General features: G+C 38.0%; 1 protein-coding gene across 1 annotated transcript in view; it reads right to left on the bottom strand.

The window, feature by feature from the left end:
- The window catches only part of SHROOM1 (shroom family member 1), a 94,809-nt gene extending 81,450 nt beyond the window's left edge, over positions 1-13,359 (bottom strand). The window contains exon 1 of the mRNA XM_053717178.1: positions 13,174-13,359. The gene's annotated coding sequence lies outside the window, so the exon portion shown is untranslated. The remainder of the gene's footprint in view (positions 1-13,173) is intronic.
- Between the last annotated feature and the right edge of the window lie 8,005 nt (positions 13,360-21,364).

Here is a 21,364-nt window from a genome sequence, read left to right as displayed (position 1 = left end):
TGTATATAGACAGACAAGTAGATATGTAGATAGACAGACAAGCAGATATGTAGATGGACAGACAAGCAGATATGTAGATAGACAGACAAGTAGATATGTAGATAGACAGACAAGTAGATATGTAGACACAGACAAGTAGATATGTAGATAGACAGACAAGTAGAAAGGTAGATAGACAGACACGTAGATATGTAGATGGACAGACAAGCAGATATGTAGATAGACAGACAAGTAGATATGTAGATAGACAGACAAGTAGATATGTAGACACAGACAAGTAGATATGTAGATAGACAGACAAGTAGAAAGGTAGATAGACAGAGAAGTAGATATGTAGATAGACAGACAAGTAGATATGTAGATAGACAGACAAGCAGATATGTAGATAGACAGACAAGCAGATATGTAGATGGACAGACAAGTAGATATGTAGATAGACAGACAAGTAGATATGTAGATAGACAGACAAGTAGATATGTAGATAGACAGACAAGTAGATATGTAGATAGACAGACAAGTAGATATGTAGATTGATAGACAAGTAGATATGTAGATTGATAGACAAGTAGATATGTAGATTGATAGACAAGTAGATATGTAGATTGATAGACAAGTAGATATGTAGATAGACAGACAAGTAGATATGTAGATTGATAGACAAGTAGATATGTAGATTGATAGACAAGTAGATATGTAGATTGATAGACAAGTAGATATGTAGATTGATAGACAAGTAGATATGTAGATAGACAGACAAGTAGATATGTAGATTGATAGACAAGTAGATATGTAGATTGATAGACAAGTAGATATGTAGATTGATAGACAAGTAGATATGTAGATAGACAGACAAGTAGATATGTAGATTGATAGACAAGTAGATATGTAGATTGATAGATAGATAGATAGATGTGAACAGATAACTTACTTAAATTAAATAATGATATAATTACAGTTAGTCATAAAGCCAATTTCCAGATTGGTAGGTTGCAGCTTCTGATGAGTATAAATTAGTTATGTCTAGTTGTAATAGTTAATGATAAAAAAAAAATATTCAGGTCAGTCGACCATATCGTGCAGGTCTGAGAGTAAGATCTAGGAAGTCTATCTTTAAAAGTGGAACATAAATCCAAGAAAACCAGGATCAGAACCTGCTGACTGTGATCCAGTGCAGTCTACATTCCAGCAACCGAAACAGCATGACCAGGAAAGAAAAGATGTGGCCAGATAGAGCAACAAAAGTTCTACATTCCTTATTAATGTAATACATTTTGCTGCACTAAGTCCAAAGAATATAGAAATGTAATTTTACATGTTGTAATGCATTTTCACAGGTCATTCATATCACAGCATTCATCAACATGACAATGTTTTACCCAAAATAAATTGACAGGAATATCACTTTATCCCACAGAGTTTAAGAGGCCACTTACTTATTTGTCTGTTGTTTGCATTATCTACAAAACTGAAAAATGTGCCAGGCAGTAGTGATGTCGCAAACCTAAAAATTTGGGTTCGCAAACGGAGAACTAGAACTTCCACAAAAGTTCGCGAACCGGGCAAACCGCCATAGACTTCAATAGGCAGGCAAATTTTAAAACCCACAGGGACTCTCTGGCCACAATAGTGATGGAAAAGTTGTTTCAATCGCACTAACACCTGGACTGTGGCATGCCGGAGGGGGATCCATGGCAAAACTGCCATGGAAAATTACATAGTTAATGCAGAGTCTGGTTTTAATCCATAAAGGGCATAAATCACCTAACATTCCTAAATTGTTTGGAATAACATGCTTTAAAACATCAGCTATGATGTTGTATCGATCAGGTAGTGTAAGGGTTACGTGTAAGGGTTACGCCCGCTTCACAGTGCGCAGTGTAGGTGATATACCTGCCCTGACCATGCTTTGCAGACCAGGTATCAGTGGTCAGATGGACCCTTGCCCCAACACTGTTTGCCAGACATGCCATTATAGCAGACTTATATGGCTTTGGCGTTGCTTTTTGGTAATTAGAAGGCTGCTAAATGCCACTGCGCACCACACGTGTTTTATGCCCAGCGGTGAAGGGGTTAATTAGGGAGCATGTAGGCAGCGGGTAGAGTTAATTTTAGCTTAAGTGTAGTGTAGTAGACAACCCAAAGTATTGATCTAGGCCCATTTTGGTATATTTCATGCCACCATTTCACAGCCAAATGCGATAAAAAAAAAATTGTTCACTTTTTCACAAACTTTAGGTTTCTCACAGAAATTATTTAAAAACAACTTATGCAATTATGACATAAATGGTTGTAAATGCTTCTCTGGGATCCCCTTTGTTTAGAAATAGCAGACTTATATGGCTTTGGCGTTGCTTTTTGGTAATTAGAAGGCTGCTAAATGCCACTGCGCACCACACGTGTTTTATGCCCAGCAGTGAAGGGGTTAATTAGGGAGCATGTAGGCAGCTTGTAGAGTTAATTTTAGCTTAAGTGTAGTGTAGTAGACAACCCAAAGTATTGATCTAGGCCCATTTTGGTATATTTCATGCCACCATTTCACCGCCAAATGCGATCAAATTTTAAAAAAAAACTTAATTTTTTTTGCAATTTTAGGTTTCTCACTGAAATTATTTACAAACAGCTTGTGCAATTATGGCACAAATGGTTATAAATGCTTCTCTGGGATCCCCTTTGTTCAGAAATAGCACACATATATGACTTTGGCGTTGCTTTCTGGTAATTAGAAGGCCGCTAAATGCTGCTGCGCATCACACGTGTATTATGGCTAGCAGTGAAGGGGTTAATTAGGTAGTTTGTAGGGAGCTTGCAGGGCTAATTTTAGCTTTAGTGTAGAGATCAGCCTCCCACCTGACACATCAGACCCCCTGATCCCTCCCAAACAGCTCCCTTCCCTCCCCCACCGCACAATTGTCCCCGCCATCTTAAGTACTGCCAGAAAGTCTGCCAGTACTAAAATAAAAGGTTTTTAATTTTTTTTAGCATATTTACATATGCTGTGGTGTAGCATCCCCCCTTAGCCCCCAATCTCCCTGATCCCCCCCAAAAAAGCTCTCTAACCCTCCCCATCTGCCTTATTGGTGTCCATCTTGGGTACTGGCAGCTGTGTGCTATTATTTCACAGTCAAAAAAGTTTTTTTTTTTTTTTAAATGTACACTACTGTTACACCAGATATGAGTGGTGGCACTGGGCATGTGGGCACAGTATACGCTGTGAGCCTGACACATACGCTGGCAGGCAGGCAACTGCAATTAGATTACACAGGGAAAAAAAAAAAAAGCAGACTGATGTTCTAGCCCTAAAGAGGGCTTTTTGAGGTGCTGTCCTTACAGCAGAGATCAGATGAGTCCTTCAGGACTGTAGTGGACACTGAATACACTAGCCTAGCTACACTGTCCCTCCTCTCACTAAGAATGCAGCTTCCAAATTAATCTAAAATGGATGCTGTCCAGGAGGTGGGAGGGTCTGGGAGGGAGGGTCTGCTGCTGATTGGCTGTAATGTGTATTCTGACTGTGAGGTACAGCGTCAAACTTTACTCAATGATGACGAATAGGGGGCGGATCGAACATCGCATATGTTCGCCCACCGAGGCGAACGCGAACATGCTATGTTCGCCGTGAACAATTTGCGACATCACTACCAGGCAGCATGATTAATGCATTAAATGTAGACAAGGTAAATGGTGAATGTTAGTATCAGAACAAGCTTAGAAAAGACATAAAAAAAATAAAAATTATGTTTTGCTCACTGGAGTAGTCATTCCATACAAAACATGCTTTAGCTAAACAACCATATTCTTCAGCTCAGTTAGGGCCCTTCCCATATTTTTGTCCCCGTTTCACTTGTACCACCTAAACTCAGACAAGAACTGCCAAACTCTTCTCACAAACAAGCCAACCTCCTCCCTGGATAGCATTTATTCTACCAAGAGGTCATGTGGGCTTGTCCACCAAGAATTCCTCCCCCACCCAGCCCCTAGTTCCTGATTTAAAAAAAATGTAAAACAAATTGGAAGAAATTACATTTCAAATCAATTTTAAAAAATAAATTCTCTCAGGCAATTAGTGAAAACATCAGTAGGCACATTATTATTTTGTTGAACTATTTATAAAGCATCAACATTTAACAGAAATATATTAAATATATGGTGTACATCCATTGGTGAGGTAAAGAAAATAATAAATGCATTAAAACCGCCCAACATTTGTGGCTAAGAATGAGGGACACAGGAGGTTGATAGAAGTCTGTCACCATTTTGAGGGTGTAGCCATGTTGGGAAGGGGAGGAATCATGGGGGGGAAGTTGGCAGGATTGTGGGTTTTGTGGGTGTGTCAGGGAAGTTTCTGGGTGTTTCTGGGTGTTCCATCCATGGGGCTAAGAGAAATTCTGGAAAGAGGGACTTATGACTGTCTCGAGGGACAGAGCTCAGAATCAGGGACTGTCCCTCTCAAAAAGGGACAGTTCGGAGGTCTGACACATTAAAAAAATCTTTCAGTCTATACTTTTTGCATCTCTATGTAAAATATTATCATGTAAATAGTTTTGCATATCCAACAACTGCATCTGCATATAATGTTTACATGAATATTTATAGGGACATAAAACACTTTCGGCTAGATTACAAGTTTTTGTCGGTAAGGCTTGCGGGGCTAACGAGTAGTTTCAGCTCACCGCTCACCTACAAACAACGCTGGTATTACAGGTTTTTACAAACCCGGCGTTAGCCGCAGAAAAGTGAGCGAAGAGCAAAATTTAGCTCCACATCTCACCTCAATACCAGCCCTGCTTACGGTAGCGGTGAGCTGGCAAAACGTGCTTGTGCATGATTTCCCCGTAGGAATCAATGGGGTAGAGCCAGCTGAAAAAAAAAAACTAACACTTGCAAAAAAGCAGCGTTCAGCTCCTAACGCAGCCCCATTGATTCCTATGGGGAATTAAAATTTATGTCTACATCTAACATGAACCCTAAGTCTAAACACCCCTAATCTTACACTTATTAACCCCTAATCTGCCGTCCCCGATATCGCCGCCACCTGCTTTATATTATTAACTTCTAATCTGCCGCTCTGGACACCGCCGACACCTACATTATACTTATGAACCCCTAATCTGCTGCCCCCAACATCGCCAAACCCTACATTTTATTTATTAACCCCTACTCTTCCGCCCCCAATGTCGCCGCCACCTAACTACACTTATTAACCCCTAATCTGCCGCCGCCAACGTCGCCGCCACTATAATAAATATACTAACCCGTCTGGAGGACCACTTCTGCCCGGTTGGGTGAAGACGTCTCAAGGTAAGGTGATCTTCAAGGGGTTAGTGTTAGGGTTTTTTTTAAGGGGGGATTGGGTGGGTTTTAGAGTAGGGTTGGGTGTGTGGGTGGTGGGTTTTAATGTTGGAGGGTATTGTATTTTTTTTTACAGGTAAAAGAGCTGATTACTTTGGGGCAATGCCCCGCAAAAAGCCCTTTTAAGGGCTATTTGTAATTTAGTATAGGGTAGGGCTTTTTATTATTTTGGGGGGCTTTTTTATTTTATTAGGGGGATTAGATTAGGTGTAATTAGTTTTAAAAAAATTGTAATTATTTTATTATTTTCTGTAATTTAGTGTTTTTTTTCCGTAATTTTGATAATTGTATTTAATCGTATTTAATTGTAGTTAGTTTAGAGAATTAATTTAATTATAGTGTAGTGTTAGGTGTAATTGTAACAGGTTTATTTTTATTTTACAGGTAAATTTGTATTTATTTTAGCTAGGTAGTTATTAAATAGCTAATAACTATTTAATAACTATTGTACCTAGTTAAAATAAATACAAAGTTGCCTGTAAAATAAAAATAAACCCTAAGATAGATACAATGTAATTATTAGTTATATTGTAGCTAGTTTAGGGTTTATTTTATAGGTATTTAGTTTTACATAGGAATAATTTATTTAATTGCTGTAATTTTATTTATATTTATTTAAATTATATTTAAGTTAAGGGGGGTTAGGTTTAGGGGTTAATACATTTAATATAGTTGCGGCGACATTGGGGGAGGCAGATTAGGGGTTAATAAATGTAGGTAGGTGTCGGCGATGTTAGGGACGGCAGATTAGGGGTTAATAAAATGTAATTAATGTTTGCGAGGCGGGAGGGCGGCAGTTTAGGGGTTAATATATTTATTAAGGTGGCGGCTATGTCCGGTCAGCAAATTAGGGGTTAAAATTTTTATTTAAGTGTTTGCGATCTGGGGGGGGGGCTCGGTTTAGGGGTTAATAGGTAGTTTATGGGTGTTAGTGTACTTTTTAGCACTTTAGTTAAGAGTTTTATGTTACGGCGTTAGCCCATAAAACTCTTAACTATTGACTTTTAAATGCGGTAGGAGTCTTGACAGGAGAGGGTGTACTGCTCACTTTTTCCAAGACTCGTAATACCGGCGTTAGGAAAATCCTATTGAAAATATGGGATACGCAATTTATGTAAGTGGATTTGCGGTATGTTGGAGTCACTGAAAAAAAGTGAGCGGTACACCTGTACCTGCCAGAATCGTAATACCAGCGGGCGTTAAAAAGCAGCGTTGGGACCTCTCAACGCTGCTTTTTAAGGCTAACGCAAAACTTGTAATCTAGCCATTTGTAATTACTACTTTAGACTACACTGTACTGCTGCAATAAATTAACATTAATTAACATACAGGCCCATTATGAACACTTTCCAAATATATTAGTCATGTTTGCTGCAATTGTTTTTCAAAGTCCAAACACCATTTGCCTTATTTGCAGAAGCTAATCTGGACTTGTTACTGGAGTAGACAAGGTATTGACATTTTATAGTAAGTGTTCAGTATCTCATCTAATTTCCTGAATGAGGTCACTTAAAGGGATAGCAAACCCAAAAGATTTCATTTGTGATTCAGAAAGACCATACAATTTTTAAAAGGTTTCCAATGTACTTCTTTCCCATGATATTCTTTGTTGAAGAGATACCTAGGTAGGTATCTGGAGCACTAGATGGCAGGAAATAGTGCTGCCATCTAGTGCTCTTACAAATGGATAACATTCTTGGAAAACTGGTGCCATATATAGTGCTCCACACCTGCTTCTCAACAAAAGATACCAAGAATACAAAGAAAATGTGTTAATAGAAGAAAATTAGAACTTTTTTTTGTACTACTGCATGCTCTATGTAGCAGTGTTAGACTTGTGAAGTCTAAACCATGTGCTTTCCATTCTCATAATTGGAAACCTAAAAGTTACAGGCAAACCAAACAAAAAATGTATAAAATGTTTTTACTGTGCATAATGAAGCATTTTATATTAAAATCTCAGAGCGTTTCCCTTTACGGTCTATTAATTATCTTAAATATTCAGGATTTGATTTTATCCCAAACTTGTATCATCATTATTTTAGATGCAAGAAAACATTTGTAATGTTTAACATCTATACTTTATAATACATGACACAACATTTACAGATGAACTAGCCCTGTAATGGTCTGAAGAAATAACTATGTACATACAAGTTAATTAGTCGTCTATTACAAATCCTCACCAGCTTTGCATTAATGTACGGTGCAAAATGGAGCAAAGGGGAATTTGTGTCAGGAGGAAGGACTTCCCAATAGTTTCCTCTGATAGCCAGTTTATATGAAATGATGCCATTGTTTTCCTAAGCTACCAAGTGGTTTAGTAACACAGGGAAAATCTGTCACTTAAAAATCTGAGAAATGCTCTGGCAATGTTGGTATGTTCAGATCAAGGATAACTTCTGCATTCCAATCAAGTCTCCAACATAGTGTGGGAACGTTAATGATGAATTCCCCTCTATTTCAGATCAGAACCTAAGTGATTTCTCTAACATCTTGTAAAATTCTTGATTGTGAGGTTCTGCTAGCAATCCTTTAAAGGGACAGTCTATTTGAAATGTTTTATTGTTTAAAAAGATATAAAATCACTTTATTATAGTTATATAAGTTTTACCTTAGCTGATCATTTGCTGTCTCACTGGTCATCCATGCGTTTGAATGACCAGTTTCTGTTTACCTTTTGTATTGCTTTTTTCTTGGTTTTTAAGTGCACTTTGATGAAATAAACATCTTGTTTTGGAGGACATCGTTTGGAGGATTCCATTCCAGGGTAGCCGGATACTTTGTTTTGTGCTGCACGGCTCGTAGTCGACTTTGTGTCCTGGGCGGAGACACCTTCTTCCTTGGTTGCTGGGCTTCGTTGGATATTCAGGGTAGGGGGCGTGACATGGTGCACACGCTGAAGATACGCTGGTCATTGCACATTGAAGGCCGAGGCTGGTAAGCACCGCATAGAACTTTGTTTGCACAAAGTCCTCCCAGCATCTAAACATAGAATACCAAGGTATTCAACCACAAAAAAACGTGTAATATAGACCCAGGCGAAAACCCCCAGGTTGGAGAACACAGAGTCCATATCAGGACGACACAGAGGGCACTTGCGAGGAAGAAGAAGCAGTCAAGCAAGGAACAGAACGCAAAATCCACCCCTAGACAGAGGGCACACTCCAGGCAACCAAAGCCGCCGGACCTATACAGGTCCCTAATAAGGGGAACACAAAACCTCAATCGAGGCCCCCCAAGAAGGAGAGTATACCCTCAGAACCCGAAGGAAGAGTAGACCTTCTTCTATAATTGATGAAGCAAGTTGAAAGGAAATTCTATATCCTAGCAGACTGAGCTAACGGATAGACTCAACAAGGCTCACACATCCAGAGGAGACTGCGACCTGAACGCAGTGCTTTAGACCACTCGGCCATACTGACCTGTAGACCCACACCTAGCTGGACCAACCCAGCCCCAGGGGTCCAAAGTAGGGGAACAGAAGAATCACAAAACTGGTACAGGAACGAGCGTAAGGATAGCACAGCCATCCCCACAGAGTACAAGTACAACCCGACTCTGAAAACAGACGACAAGGCCATAGACCTAAGGATCTATCAAAATAAAGGCCCAACAAATCTGAATTGGAGCCAGCAAGATCCCAGGGGGAAATAATCCCACCTGTCCACCTCCCATCCAGGAGAAGCCCCAAGAAAGGACTCCATCTCCATAGGGAGGAGAATATCCCCTAAAGAAAAGGGATGAGGCCGGAAGGGCAATAACTGTCCTCAAGGCCCGAAGCCACCAGCTAATGGGAAGATAAATCCCCAACACAAATGTCCTATAAGGATCCCCCTACAAGTAGCTTGCCAAGCAGAGGCACTGCCAACCCATTCGCCTGCAGAGCAGGGAATCCCCAGGTACACTGGCAAGCTGACCAGGGGGATGCAACCCTAAGGCGCACCAGAAATTGGACATCCAGTGCCCTCAGCTGGGTATGAACCAACAACCCTTGAAGCGCAAGCCACACAGTTAACCACTAGATGACATGGGCTATTCTGTTGCAAAGAGCAATACATAATCTCAAAACCTGGCCAACCGTGACCAGGCTAGGTAGATGGAGCAAGGACATAGCCCAAATTCCCACTACCGTGGAAAACCCCGACCAGCCCCTGAGATCCAAGATTCCAAAACAACCCAATACTGGGTCAGGAAAAAGGCCAAGCGAAGCTTTAGCAACCGGAAGTCTCAGGAGAAAAACAGGTCCGGGCACCTAATAGTTCAGGCAACCTTACCCTAGAACTAAACACCCCAACTGGCCAAAAGGCCAGACACAAGGGATATGAATGCATACCCAGAGAATCCGGATAGCGAGAAGAACTTGAAACCCCCGACCAAGGAAGGAACCACTCCTAGCCAAAGTCCAATTCTCCAAGGAGCAAGGCTAGAAGTCTTATGAAGAGACTTAAGGCCTCAGGACAACATAAGGGATACCTTGAGGTAAAAAAAAACCTCTAGCAGGGCTAGTCTCCCCATCACCTCCACACCAGCAGAGGACACAGGGAAGAAAAAAAAAGGCGCTAAGCCTTCCCAGCCTCGGGAATCCCCAAGCTAAATAAAGTCCCCACAGGGATCAACCATCACCCGGAAATACAGATCCCTAAAAGAAGATCCAACTCACCCGGGACAATGGAAGGAGACCCAAAGGTCTCCACTCAAACAGACAGTACACGTCAAGAGTAAGAGCATCACTCAACAGACAGTACATGTCAAGAGTAAGAGCAGTATCTAGATACACTATAAAAAGCGTATGCGCACACCTGAAAGGTGCCAAGAGCTGCAACTGGTTTCAAACTGAAAACCCTCCACATGCTATACAGCCTAATCTGATACAGGTTGTTGGATCAGGTCCACAAGGGCAATCCAGAGCCCTGAAAACGAAGGCCAAACCATTCAAACTGCAGCAACGGGGCTCTAAGCCCTCCAACCCTCCCCCGGGGAGGAAAACACTAGGTTCTGATGGTATCAGATGTCAGAAAGAGTGACGCAGCGGAAAAACTCCCCTGACCCGGTCACCTATGACTGAAGGCTATAAGGACTGAAAGAATCCATCCTGCCTTATGGACCCACAGGTCCTCTTGAATGCTTAGTTGAACATGAAAACCAATGAAAACCTGAGCACTGGGCGCTTCTACCGTACCAGCCAAGCAGAACAGTGCCGCGTGTCTGAACAGCCGCAAGACCAAACAAACCCAACAGGACCAGCATGCACTTAGGGTCTTAACTGGTAAGCTGCCAAATTCTCCCTCATAGGGGAAAAAAAGAAAACAGACATTTTAACATAGGACTAACGTGTCCAAAACAACTTCTGAAGAAGAACAAAGAGTATCGCTCCCAGAAGGTTCCCGAAGGAAACGAAACCAAATAAAAGACATCCCATTGGATACAAATAAAATATAAGGCAACCTGGAGGTTAGTGCCCAAAAAGACGCAGGCCTATCTTCCAAAAAAACTGGGAAAGATCTCAATCAATTGACAATCAGGAGATTACCTCATCCCCACATGTCTAATGACATCATTTCAAATTAGCAGACTGAAATCCCCGTATCTGGTAACGATAGGGTCATTCAACAACTGAAAAACATGTCTGAGCAATACTCGAAGTCGTGCAATCTTGTAACGAAAGGCACAACACCCAGGGACAGTTACAACCGCGGGGGAACTGTAGAGGCCCTCCCCAAGGCAGAAGGCCCAGGACAATAGGGCACAAACACATCCTCAAATAAACGTCTGGACTCTGCAGACGAGCAAACACCAACATTATGTGGAAGCGAAAACATGCTGCAAACTCCGGGGGGAACACACCGCCCTGCATGGAGGAATCAGAAACTGGGTTACCCACATATGTAGAAGTATAAATTGGTAGGGAACTTGCCTCTCAGAGAACAGGACCCCCAGAGGTGGATGGCTCAGCTGTCCCTCGATTCCCCAAGCCCAAGGAACAAAGCGCTCTAAAATGGCATACGGAACAAAACTGGTTGATATGTGCCAATGAGACCAGTCAGGATTCGTCACCGGACACAGAATCTGAAATCAAAATAGTCTCAGTATCAGAATCCTCCCTAACTGAATCTGAAATTAACAGTCTCAGCATCAGAATCCTCCATAACTGGTAGAGGATATATAAATATGGACTAAAGTATTAAAACAAAAACGGCACCCGACACCCAATGACTGGGGCACTCACCACCTCCGATGACCAGACCACTGTGGACTAAAATAATTTCTTCGCCAAACGGTCAGGAATGCGGAAATGGAAAACTAAACTTAACCACGCCCGACACAAGGTGAACCGTACAGTCCAAAAAAGCATGCCCAAACAAAAGGCAGCGTCTCTTCCAAAGGCCTCAATGTTCCAAACCACCAGCCCATAAATATCACACATAAGCAGGTTGAATCACATAACAAACATGATTATAAACCCCCCTCAGGAGATATTAACCCTCAATTCCAAGATACTAAAAGAGACTCACTGAGACCCTTGTGATAAGATAGACCCGCAAGGTGGTAGCCTCTCGGGAAAACATTCACATTACAGTACATTGAGGAATAACTTAAATGAAACAATCTTACCGGAATCTACGCCGTGGAACAGGAACACGGCCTTTCAAGTGTGATAGTAGCATCGCCTCTGCCATGGATTGAGAGAAGAAAGCAGGCAGCGGAGTAAAGTTCAACAATGCCGATTGCTTGAGGAGCTATTAACATGAGTCGGGGTGGTTTTGCAGAAAGAATCTCCCTGCATCTCCGGACTCTAACTTTCATCCAAGCCCTCACTGAGCGACTGACAGGACTACTTAAAACTCCTGTCACATGCCAAAGAGTACTACCCTCCATAAGAGACAAAAAACAAAAATTAAAAATTCTGACACTTCTCTGCCAGTCTCCTGGGGCGAAAGACAAAGAATGACTGGGGGATGAGGGGAGTGGGAGGAGTATTTCAGCCTTTAGCTGGGGCGTCTTTGCCTCCTGCTGGTGGCCAGGTTCTTAATTCCCAAAAGTAATGAATGCAGCTGTGGACTCTTTCCATTTAAGAAGAAAAAAGGAATCCCCAGTATATAGCGGTGACACTTGTACCCATCATTGAAGCCTCAGATCAATACTGATTTCGTGTGATAGTATTTGCTATAGACTTGTAAATATCAACCTGGTAACATCTTATATTAAATAGTATACTACCTTGTATTGCAGTTTTAGGCCATATCTAATTAGCGAAGTAATAAGTAACTATAGAGTCTGTAAATCTCCTGTAAATCATAAAACAGGGTATGTCCCAATAGCAGGTACTTAGCATTATTGCTCCATTGCTATCTGTTGTCTCTCTCTTATAGGGACGCTATATTAAAACAATTCTATATTGCATACAACAGACCAGTAAATAGATACATGTAAAATATGAATAAATGTGTGTATGTATATATATATATATAAAATGAAAAACTTTACATAAAAGCTGATTACATTTAAACTAGCAGGAAATGCTTATTAATAGTTAATAGCAAAAAGAGTGACAAGCCTAAAAATTCTTATATTATTCTTATATTTTTTTAAAATCCTAAAAACCTTAATGTTATAAAAATAAAAGAACATTTAAATATCTGTGTCACATTGTCCAGTATGATATCTCCACTTGGTTAAACTGCTATATCAAGAACAGCTGTCAACGACAGAAACTTGTGTTTCTTAATGGCCTTTAGCAATGGAAAACATTTCTAACAACAAATACAACACAATTTGCATCACTGCTGGGTAAAATACCTACTACCTTTTTGTTTACAGTACCTGGTTATATTCCATTCGGATATCCTTTTACATCCTTGCTGCTTCCTAAAAAAGTCCCCATTCTGAAGATCAGCTAGGACTATTAAATCATTATCATTTTTATTTAAATTAAACTGCTGAAAAACAAAACCTAAATAGCCAAATTTCGCCAGCTGCAAAGAGACTAACAATTTTCACTGCACCCAAGGTTCCAAGCTGTGTGCAATGTGGCTGGAATTAATTGTTCTGCCAGCAAGGCAAATACAAATCTAGTTAAAAATTGACAAAATGAACCAACAGCAGCAAGTTAGTTCTGTATGTTTTAAAGGTGCAGTGTGTTCCTAGCAACATCACTTGATTTTTTGGTGCAACTTTAAAGATATGTTTTGGTTTTATAATATTTTAATATCTCATTGTCATCAGAATAATAATATTTAAAATAGTAACCTTTAGCATAGTTCAGCTTCTATAAAAGCCACTTGCAAAAAGTTCTGTTATATGTACTGTCAAAGTGAACAAATAAACACATGCCACATCTATTGAACTCACATAAACCGAGGTACATAATTTCAGCTTGGAGCAAGCATGATTAGCACATTAAACACTTTGTGATTAGAATATGAAATGTTTAATTAAATGCAGTAAAAAAATATACTTTCATTATTTATTCTGTCCCTCTTTCCTGCAATTTAAAAAAAAAAGAAAAAAGAAGAATGCTTTCCAGTTTCCAATTACTTTTAAAATGGAACCGTAGACTCCAGATATTGGTTAGTGACCCATTTCTAATTGGTCTCAACAGAGAAGAAATAGGTTATACCATGTCAGTGGACACTAAAACTTTACAATTATTTTTTCAGTATTTAAACAACTAATATTTTAAAAATGCAACTGCACAGTGATTAATATCTCTATTTAAACAACATGTTAAAACCTTTTTTTTTTGCAAGGAATGCATTTCTGTATATAGCTGCTTTGTGAAATTAAAGCCCATTAATTAATAATACTCCTACAGTTCTATTGGTGGACAGTGACACTCCCGACACAAGCATTAGAAAACAAATGTTTTTAAGCACAGGAATAGCCATAAAATCAGCCGTTAATTCATATTAAAATAACCTGCTTTAGAGAAAAACATTACACACAATTATTGTTTTCAATATTTAAACAAATAATATACATTTTAAAAATACTCAGGCTAATCTTTAACGTCCATTTAATATATTGCTAAGTATTTATGAAAAGGATATGAAACTCAAATTTGTTTCCTTAGTTATTGGGATAGAACATACAATTTTAAACAACTTTCCAATTTACTTCTATTCATTTAATTTGTTTAGTTCTCTTATTATCCTATGTTAAAAAGCATACCTATGTAGGCTCAGGAACTGGGAGCTAGCTGCTGATTTTTGGCTGCACATATATGCTTCTTGTCATTGTCTTTCCGATGTGTTCAGCTAGCTCCCAATAATGCATTGCTCCTCCTTCAACAAAGTTTAAAAAGAGAATGAAGCAAAATTCATAATAGACATTCATTATAGAAGTGAATTGAAAAGAGGTTTAAATTTGTATGCTCTATCTGAATCATGAAAGAAAATTTGGGGGTTTCATGTCCCTTTAACTGAAATCAGGGCATGAAAAAAATACAGTAAATGAAACCTGATCCAAGGACCATCACAAGCCATTTAAAGGGATAGTCTAGTCAAAATTAAACTTTCATGATTCAGATAGAGCATGCAATTTTAAGCAACTTTCTAATGTACTCTTATAATCAATTTTTCTTTGTTCTCTTGTTCTCTTTATTTGAAAAAGTAGGAATGTAATCATAAGAGCCAGCCCGTTTTTGGTTCAGAATCGGAGTAGCACTTTCTGATTTGTGTCTAAAAAAAGCTCTACCCAGGCGCTGAACCAAAAATGGGCCAGCTCCTAAGCTTACTTTCAAATAAAGATACCAAGAGAACAAAGAAAAATTTATAATAAATAATACAAATTAGAAAGTTGCTTAAAATTGCATGCTCTATCCGAATCATGAAAGTTTCATTTTGACTAGACTATTCTATTAATAAAATGTAATTGTGGGATTTTCTAACGTAATTACAATAATATTTATAAACAGTTTTGCAACAATGTTTTTTTAAAAATGTTATACATATATTGTTCAAAATGTGCGTGCTCCTGGGTCCAAATCAATATTCCCTCATGGAAAGGGGCTACGTTTAAAAAGATGAAACCAAAAGAGATAGGTGAATTTGCTAAAAATATAAATTATATAAATTAGAAAGACTTTGTTATGATAGTAGGATTTGTCTGAAATATTAGTTTAATTTTGACTTTAATGTAACTTTTACATTTATTTTTCGCCACTGTTAATTGAAAGATAACACCACATACACAAATACACTGCTGTTATGTGTTAAGAGGCCTTTATGCAACATCATTTTCAACAGAGATGTGTTTTGTGTCTATACTAAAGGTAATTATTCAACTAGGTCATCTAGTTCTTAAAATTCTACATACCCAGATTTCAGAAGCCATTAAACACACACCTTTGGCATTTGGATAAATTTGTGTTTGTCTCAAGCAATTTGCAGGTTACAGATTGCCCTTTTCTGCCTCTCTAGGGAGTGTGCACAATTGTTACACAAAACTAGACACATGTAATGTCCCTTTAAGTAAGAGTTTTTCATTACCATTAAAAGGTGCCTTAGGCTCTCTCTAGTGTAAATAAATCTACTTTTAGCTGCTATATATAGTAACTATGCTAGTTTTTACTTTTGCACAGTCAGCCACTCTCTCTGTCTGGTCAGAACACTACAGAAAATAGAGGTTAAAAATGGAGATCAGTATAACTTTAAAAATCCAAACAAACTCCATATCAACAAGCCTTGCAAGTATAATCTAAAAGTAATTTTTATCTTGTAGTGAAAATAAATTCAGCTTTATTTCTTCTCTACCTAGTGCAAACAACATTAAAAATGGTCACCTGCTGCTGGTTTATTAAGCAAATAAAGCAAGGAACATACTACCTCATAATATATTTCTCCTCTCCATAATTCATGTAGATACTGTGAATTTCCTTTACCAAATGTTATGTGGTTTTAAAAAACAAGGTTTACATAGAATATCCATTTTAACTTAAAGAGCAATGAAAGTCCAAATTAGACTTTCATGATGCAAATAAGGCATGTGATTACATTTTAGTTTATTAACAAATTTGCATCTTTCCTTTAGTATTGTTTGTTGAAATGTAACTCCTTTCCATGAGAGTATATTGAGGTAGGTTTAAAGCGACATTAATCTCAAAATGTTTCTTTGATTCAGAAAGAACAAACAATTTTAAACAACTTTCTAATCTACTTTTATTTTCAAATTTGAATCCATCTCTTTATATCCTTTGTTGAAGGAGAAGCAATGCACTACTGGGAGCTAGCTGAACACATTTGGTAAGCCAATGTCAAATGGCATATATATGCAGCTATCAATCAGCAGCTTGCTCCCAATAGTGAATTGCTGATCCCAAGCCTACATAAAGTATGTTTTTTTAACAAAGGAAGCCAAAAGAACAAAGCAAATTTAATAATAGAAGTAAATGGAAAGTTGCTTAAATTTGCATGCTATAACTAAATAACGAGTTTAATTTTAAATTTACTGTCCCTATAAGAGCATGCACATGCCATATAAAGCTCAAAAATACACATTACTGAGACTACTTAGATATGCGCTCCTACAAACAATAACACACACATGACAAGTTATTTAGGATTACTCCTTGCATGTGGTAGAGTTCATAGATGAATGTGAGGGGTCCAGGTTGACTAAATATACATGTTTGGTAACAATTTTATCAAAAGAAGATACATTATTCAGGCTTAGAGGGGCAGAATGGGGCATTTAAAACTGCCATTTTGTTAGCAAATTTTGCATTGTTTTGCCACCCAGAACATACCTCACTTAAATGTTGTTTATCTCATTGCCTTTGTTGTAACCAATTAGCAACAGATATAAATGAGCTCCTGTATATATCAACCAATCACTGTGCAATATGTAAAAGGCTCAGTGTTGTGCATTTCATGAAATGCACTACAGCAGCTTTTCGCAGGAAGTCTAAAAACTACAATTTCCAAGCTTAAAGGGACATAACCCCCCCCCCCCCCAAAAAGCTCTTTTATGATTTAGGTAGAACATACAATTTTAAACAACGTTCCAATTTACTTCTATTATCAAGTTTGCTTCATTCTCTTGGTATTATTTGTTGAAGGAGCAGCAATGCACTACTGGTTTCTAACTGAACACATGGGTGAGCCAATGACAATCGGTATATATATGCAGCCACCAATCAGCAGCTAGAACCTAGGTTCTTTGCTGCTCCTGAGCTTATCTTGATAAACCTTTCAGCAAAGGATAATAAGAGAAGGAAGCAAATGTAATAATAGAAGTAAATTGGAAAGTTGTTTAAAATTGCATGCTCTGTCTGAATAATAAAACGGAAACAAATCGGTTTCATGTCCCTTTAAGTTACAGGAAATTAAGTGATAAAAGACTACTGTAATTTTTATTAACTATGCCTAATTTAACATTTTATGTGCAATTCCATTTTGGGTTTTATGTCCCTTTACTAGAAGAGCAATAGGATGTTACCAGATATACTCACAGGATACTCTGCAAGAACAAATCTGCCTTTTAATAAGACACTCCAGTCCTCACAGGATATTTTTTAATAATTAAAACGCAGACATCAATAAACATCCATTAAAAATATAGAGGCTATAACGGTATATGAACATTTTTTACTCTCACTTGTTCTCCCCCCTCCCACTCAAAAAAATATGTATCCTCCCTTAGCTTGCAATTTTTGTTTTATAGCCATTTGCTCACAAGTGTTATGGTATTGGGCTATACAAATAAATAATAATAATAATAATAATAATAAAGTGACAGTAAATTAAACATTTTAGACAATTTTCCATGGAAAGTCACATCAAGTGAGATAATGATAAGAAGCATATGTGGGCAGCTAGCTCCCATTAGTACATTGCCTAGGTATATTCTTCAACAAAAGGATACCAAGAGAATGTAATTTTTTTTGATAATACATACAAAGTAAAATTGCATGCTCTATCTGAATCATGAAAGTGTAAAACCATTACCAGTTCACCTTAAAAACACTATGAACTAGATTACAAGTGGAGCGCTAAATTATTGCTCCGATCTCTGGTAACTTTTATAAACATGCTCCAAAATGCTGTTTAGTATAGTTTATTAAAAAATAAAGATGGCAGCATATTTACTGCACTAGACAGTATTTTGGGGTTAAAGTTGGTGGGAGTGGGGTGTAAGAAAAAATAATTGGCACTGAAAAGTCCCTTTACATTGTGGTCTATGGGAACTGTGTTCCCAGTAAATATATATGTATATCCTTATATACATATATATTTATGTGTTAATATGTGTATATACACATATTAATACGTATGTATATGTATATAGTCATCATATATATTAAAAAAATGTTGCCATCGCTGCGCTACTTACCCCCTTCGCTGGCACTATGGAAGTGCGTTCTCAGAAGCACAATGCTTCCCAGCCATGCAAACATGAGGTTGCATTCTCATTGCTATAAACTTGTAATACCAGCGCACATTATCATGCGCTGGTATTACTCAGTGGAGCGCAAATATCTATTTCATCAAAGCGATATTTATTGCTCCACTTTTAATCTAGCCCTATATTTTCTTTATAATCATAATTTTATTTCCCCTCTCCTAAATACCCCCTCCCCCCGACGGCCTCCATGCTAAAAGTTCTTTCTTACACCTCTTACAATAGCAATCGCACCACCCGCCCTATGGAATTCTATAGTAATGCACTCTCGCAGTTGTGCAAAAACATAAGGCAAATTGTACACTTGCCATTGGCTGCATAACTCACCTGTCACTGTGAGAATAAAATATTTTAGTTTGGAGACAGCTTATAAAGAAAATATAGTATTTTAATAGTTACCTGGTAATGGTTCAACTACATTCAGTGCTTTATTTCATATTTTAAAAAGTGTTTGATTAAACTTTAATAACACTTTAATTTTTACTTTACTGTCCCTTTAATAACTAGTTCAAGTGTAATAAAAATATCTTGTGCAAAAAGAAATATACCATATAATGTAAGGTTATTTGGCACTACTCACTAAATATATATTTTATGCCCATTCTGTAACTTTACAAGCATGACTCAGTCTGTGTAAGCTATTGTTGTCTGAGACAAGACAATAGTGCACCCCAAAAACATGGTTATAATTCAAATTTTAAGATAAATAGCTCAAGCTTTGTAGACTTTTCGTTGAAACCTTTTTGAAAACAGCATTTCTTGTTTTTTGGTATTTTACCAAGTTTGAGAAAAATGTCACTGATATGCAGTAGAAATGAATTTCCATCATGAAACAACAGCAGGCTATGTGTCTGACTGGTATTCTGACAACACACCGCACTTGTACAAGATGTGTTCTTTTATAAGACAACATTCCTGTCTAGATTATAGTGCTGCAGGTGTTCACCGCTACATAAAATATGCTCATTATAAGAAAAGGCTTCTTGATCTTAGTAAAAATCTCTACGTGGATTGTGATTTATAATGGTGCGAAATACAGCTCAAATAGTGTTACATGTTTAGGAACATTATGTCATTTACATGGTCATGAGTAACTTATTTCTTATCAAAGTACAAATAGCAAAGGTAAATATTGGCCCAAATTCTTTAGATGCCATTCGGTTACAGCAGTCTACATCAGCAGTTACACTACAATTCACAATAGACATATTATGTTCACTTCTTTAAAAGTGACAGGAGATATTTTCTATTTATATATCTATACATATATCTATCTATATTTTTGTGTATATATATATATAATATGTTTTATTTTATATATATATATATATATATATATATAAATAATATTTCTTTCATGTAATTAGCAAGAGTCCATGAGCTAGTGACGTATGGGATATACATTCCTACCAGGAGGGGCAAAGTTTCCCAAACCTCAAAATGCCTATAAATACACCCCTCACCACACCCACAAATCAGTTTTACAAACTTTGCCTCCCATGGAGGTGGTGAAGTAAGTTTGTGCTAGATTCTACGTTGATATGCGCTCCGCAGCAAGTTGGAGCCCGGTTTTCCTCTCAGCGTGCAGTGAATGTCAGAGGGATGTGAGGAGAGTATTGCCTATTTGAATGCAGTGATCTCCTTCTACGGGGTCTATTTCATAGGTTCTCTGTTATCGGTCGTAGAGATTCATCTCTTACCTCCCTTTTCAGATCGACGATATACTCTTATATATACCATTACCTCTGCTGATTCTCGTTTCAGTACTGGTTTGGCTTTCTACAAACATGTAGATGAGTGTCCTGGGGTAAGTAAGTCTTATTTTCTGTGACACTCTAAGCTATGGTTGGGCACTTTGTTTATAAAGTTCTAAATATATGTATTCAAACATTTATTTGCCTTGACTCAGAATGTTCAACATTCCTTATTTTCAGACAGTCAGTTTCATATTTGGGATAATGCATTTGAATCAATCATTTTTTCTTACCTTAAAAAATTTGACTCTTTTTTCCCTGTGGGCTGTTAGGCTCGCGGGGGCTGAAAATGCTTCATTTTATTGCGTCATTCTTGGCGCTGACTTTTTTGGCGCAAAAAATCTTTTCTGTTTCCGGCGTCATACGTGTCGCCGGAAGTTGCGTCATTTTTGACGTCCTTTTGCGCCAAAAATGTCGGCGTTCCGGATGTGGCGTCATTTTTGGCGCCAAAAAAAGCATTTAGGCGCCAAATAATGTGGGCGTCTTATTTGGCGCTAAAAAATATGGGCTTCGCTTTTGTCTCCACATTATTTCAGTCTCATTTTTTCTTTGCTTCTGGTTACTAGAAGCTTGTTCACTGGCATTTTTTCCCATTCTGGAAAATGTCATTTAAGGGATTTGATCAATTTTGCTTTATATGTTGTTTTTTCTCTTACATATTGCAAGATGTCTCACGTTGCATCTGAGTCAGAAGATACTTCAGGAAAATCGCTGTCTAGTGCTGGAACTACCAAAGCTAAGTGTATCTGCTGTAAACTTTTGGTAGCTATTCCTCCGGCTGTTTGTATTAATTGTCATGACAAACTTGTTAATGCAGATAATATTTCCTTTAGTAATGTACCATTGCCTGTTGCAGTTCC

The sequence above is a fragment of the Bombina bombina genome, chromosome 6 (assembly GCF_027579735.1).
Source record: "Bombina bombina isolate aBomBom1 chromosome 6, aBomBom1.pri, whole genome shotgun sequence".
Lineage (NCBI taxonomy): Eukaryota > Metazoa > Chordata > Amphibia > Anura > Bombinatoridae > Bombina > Bombina bombina.
Note: the sequence above shows the minus strand (reverse complement) of the source record. Positions and strands in the feature narration are given on the sequence as shown.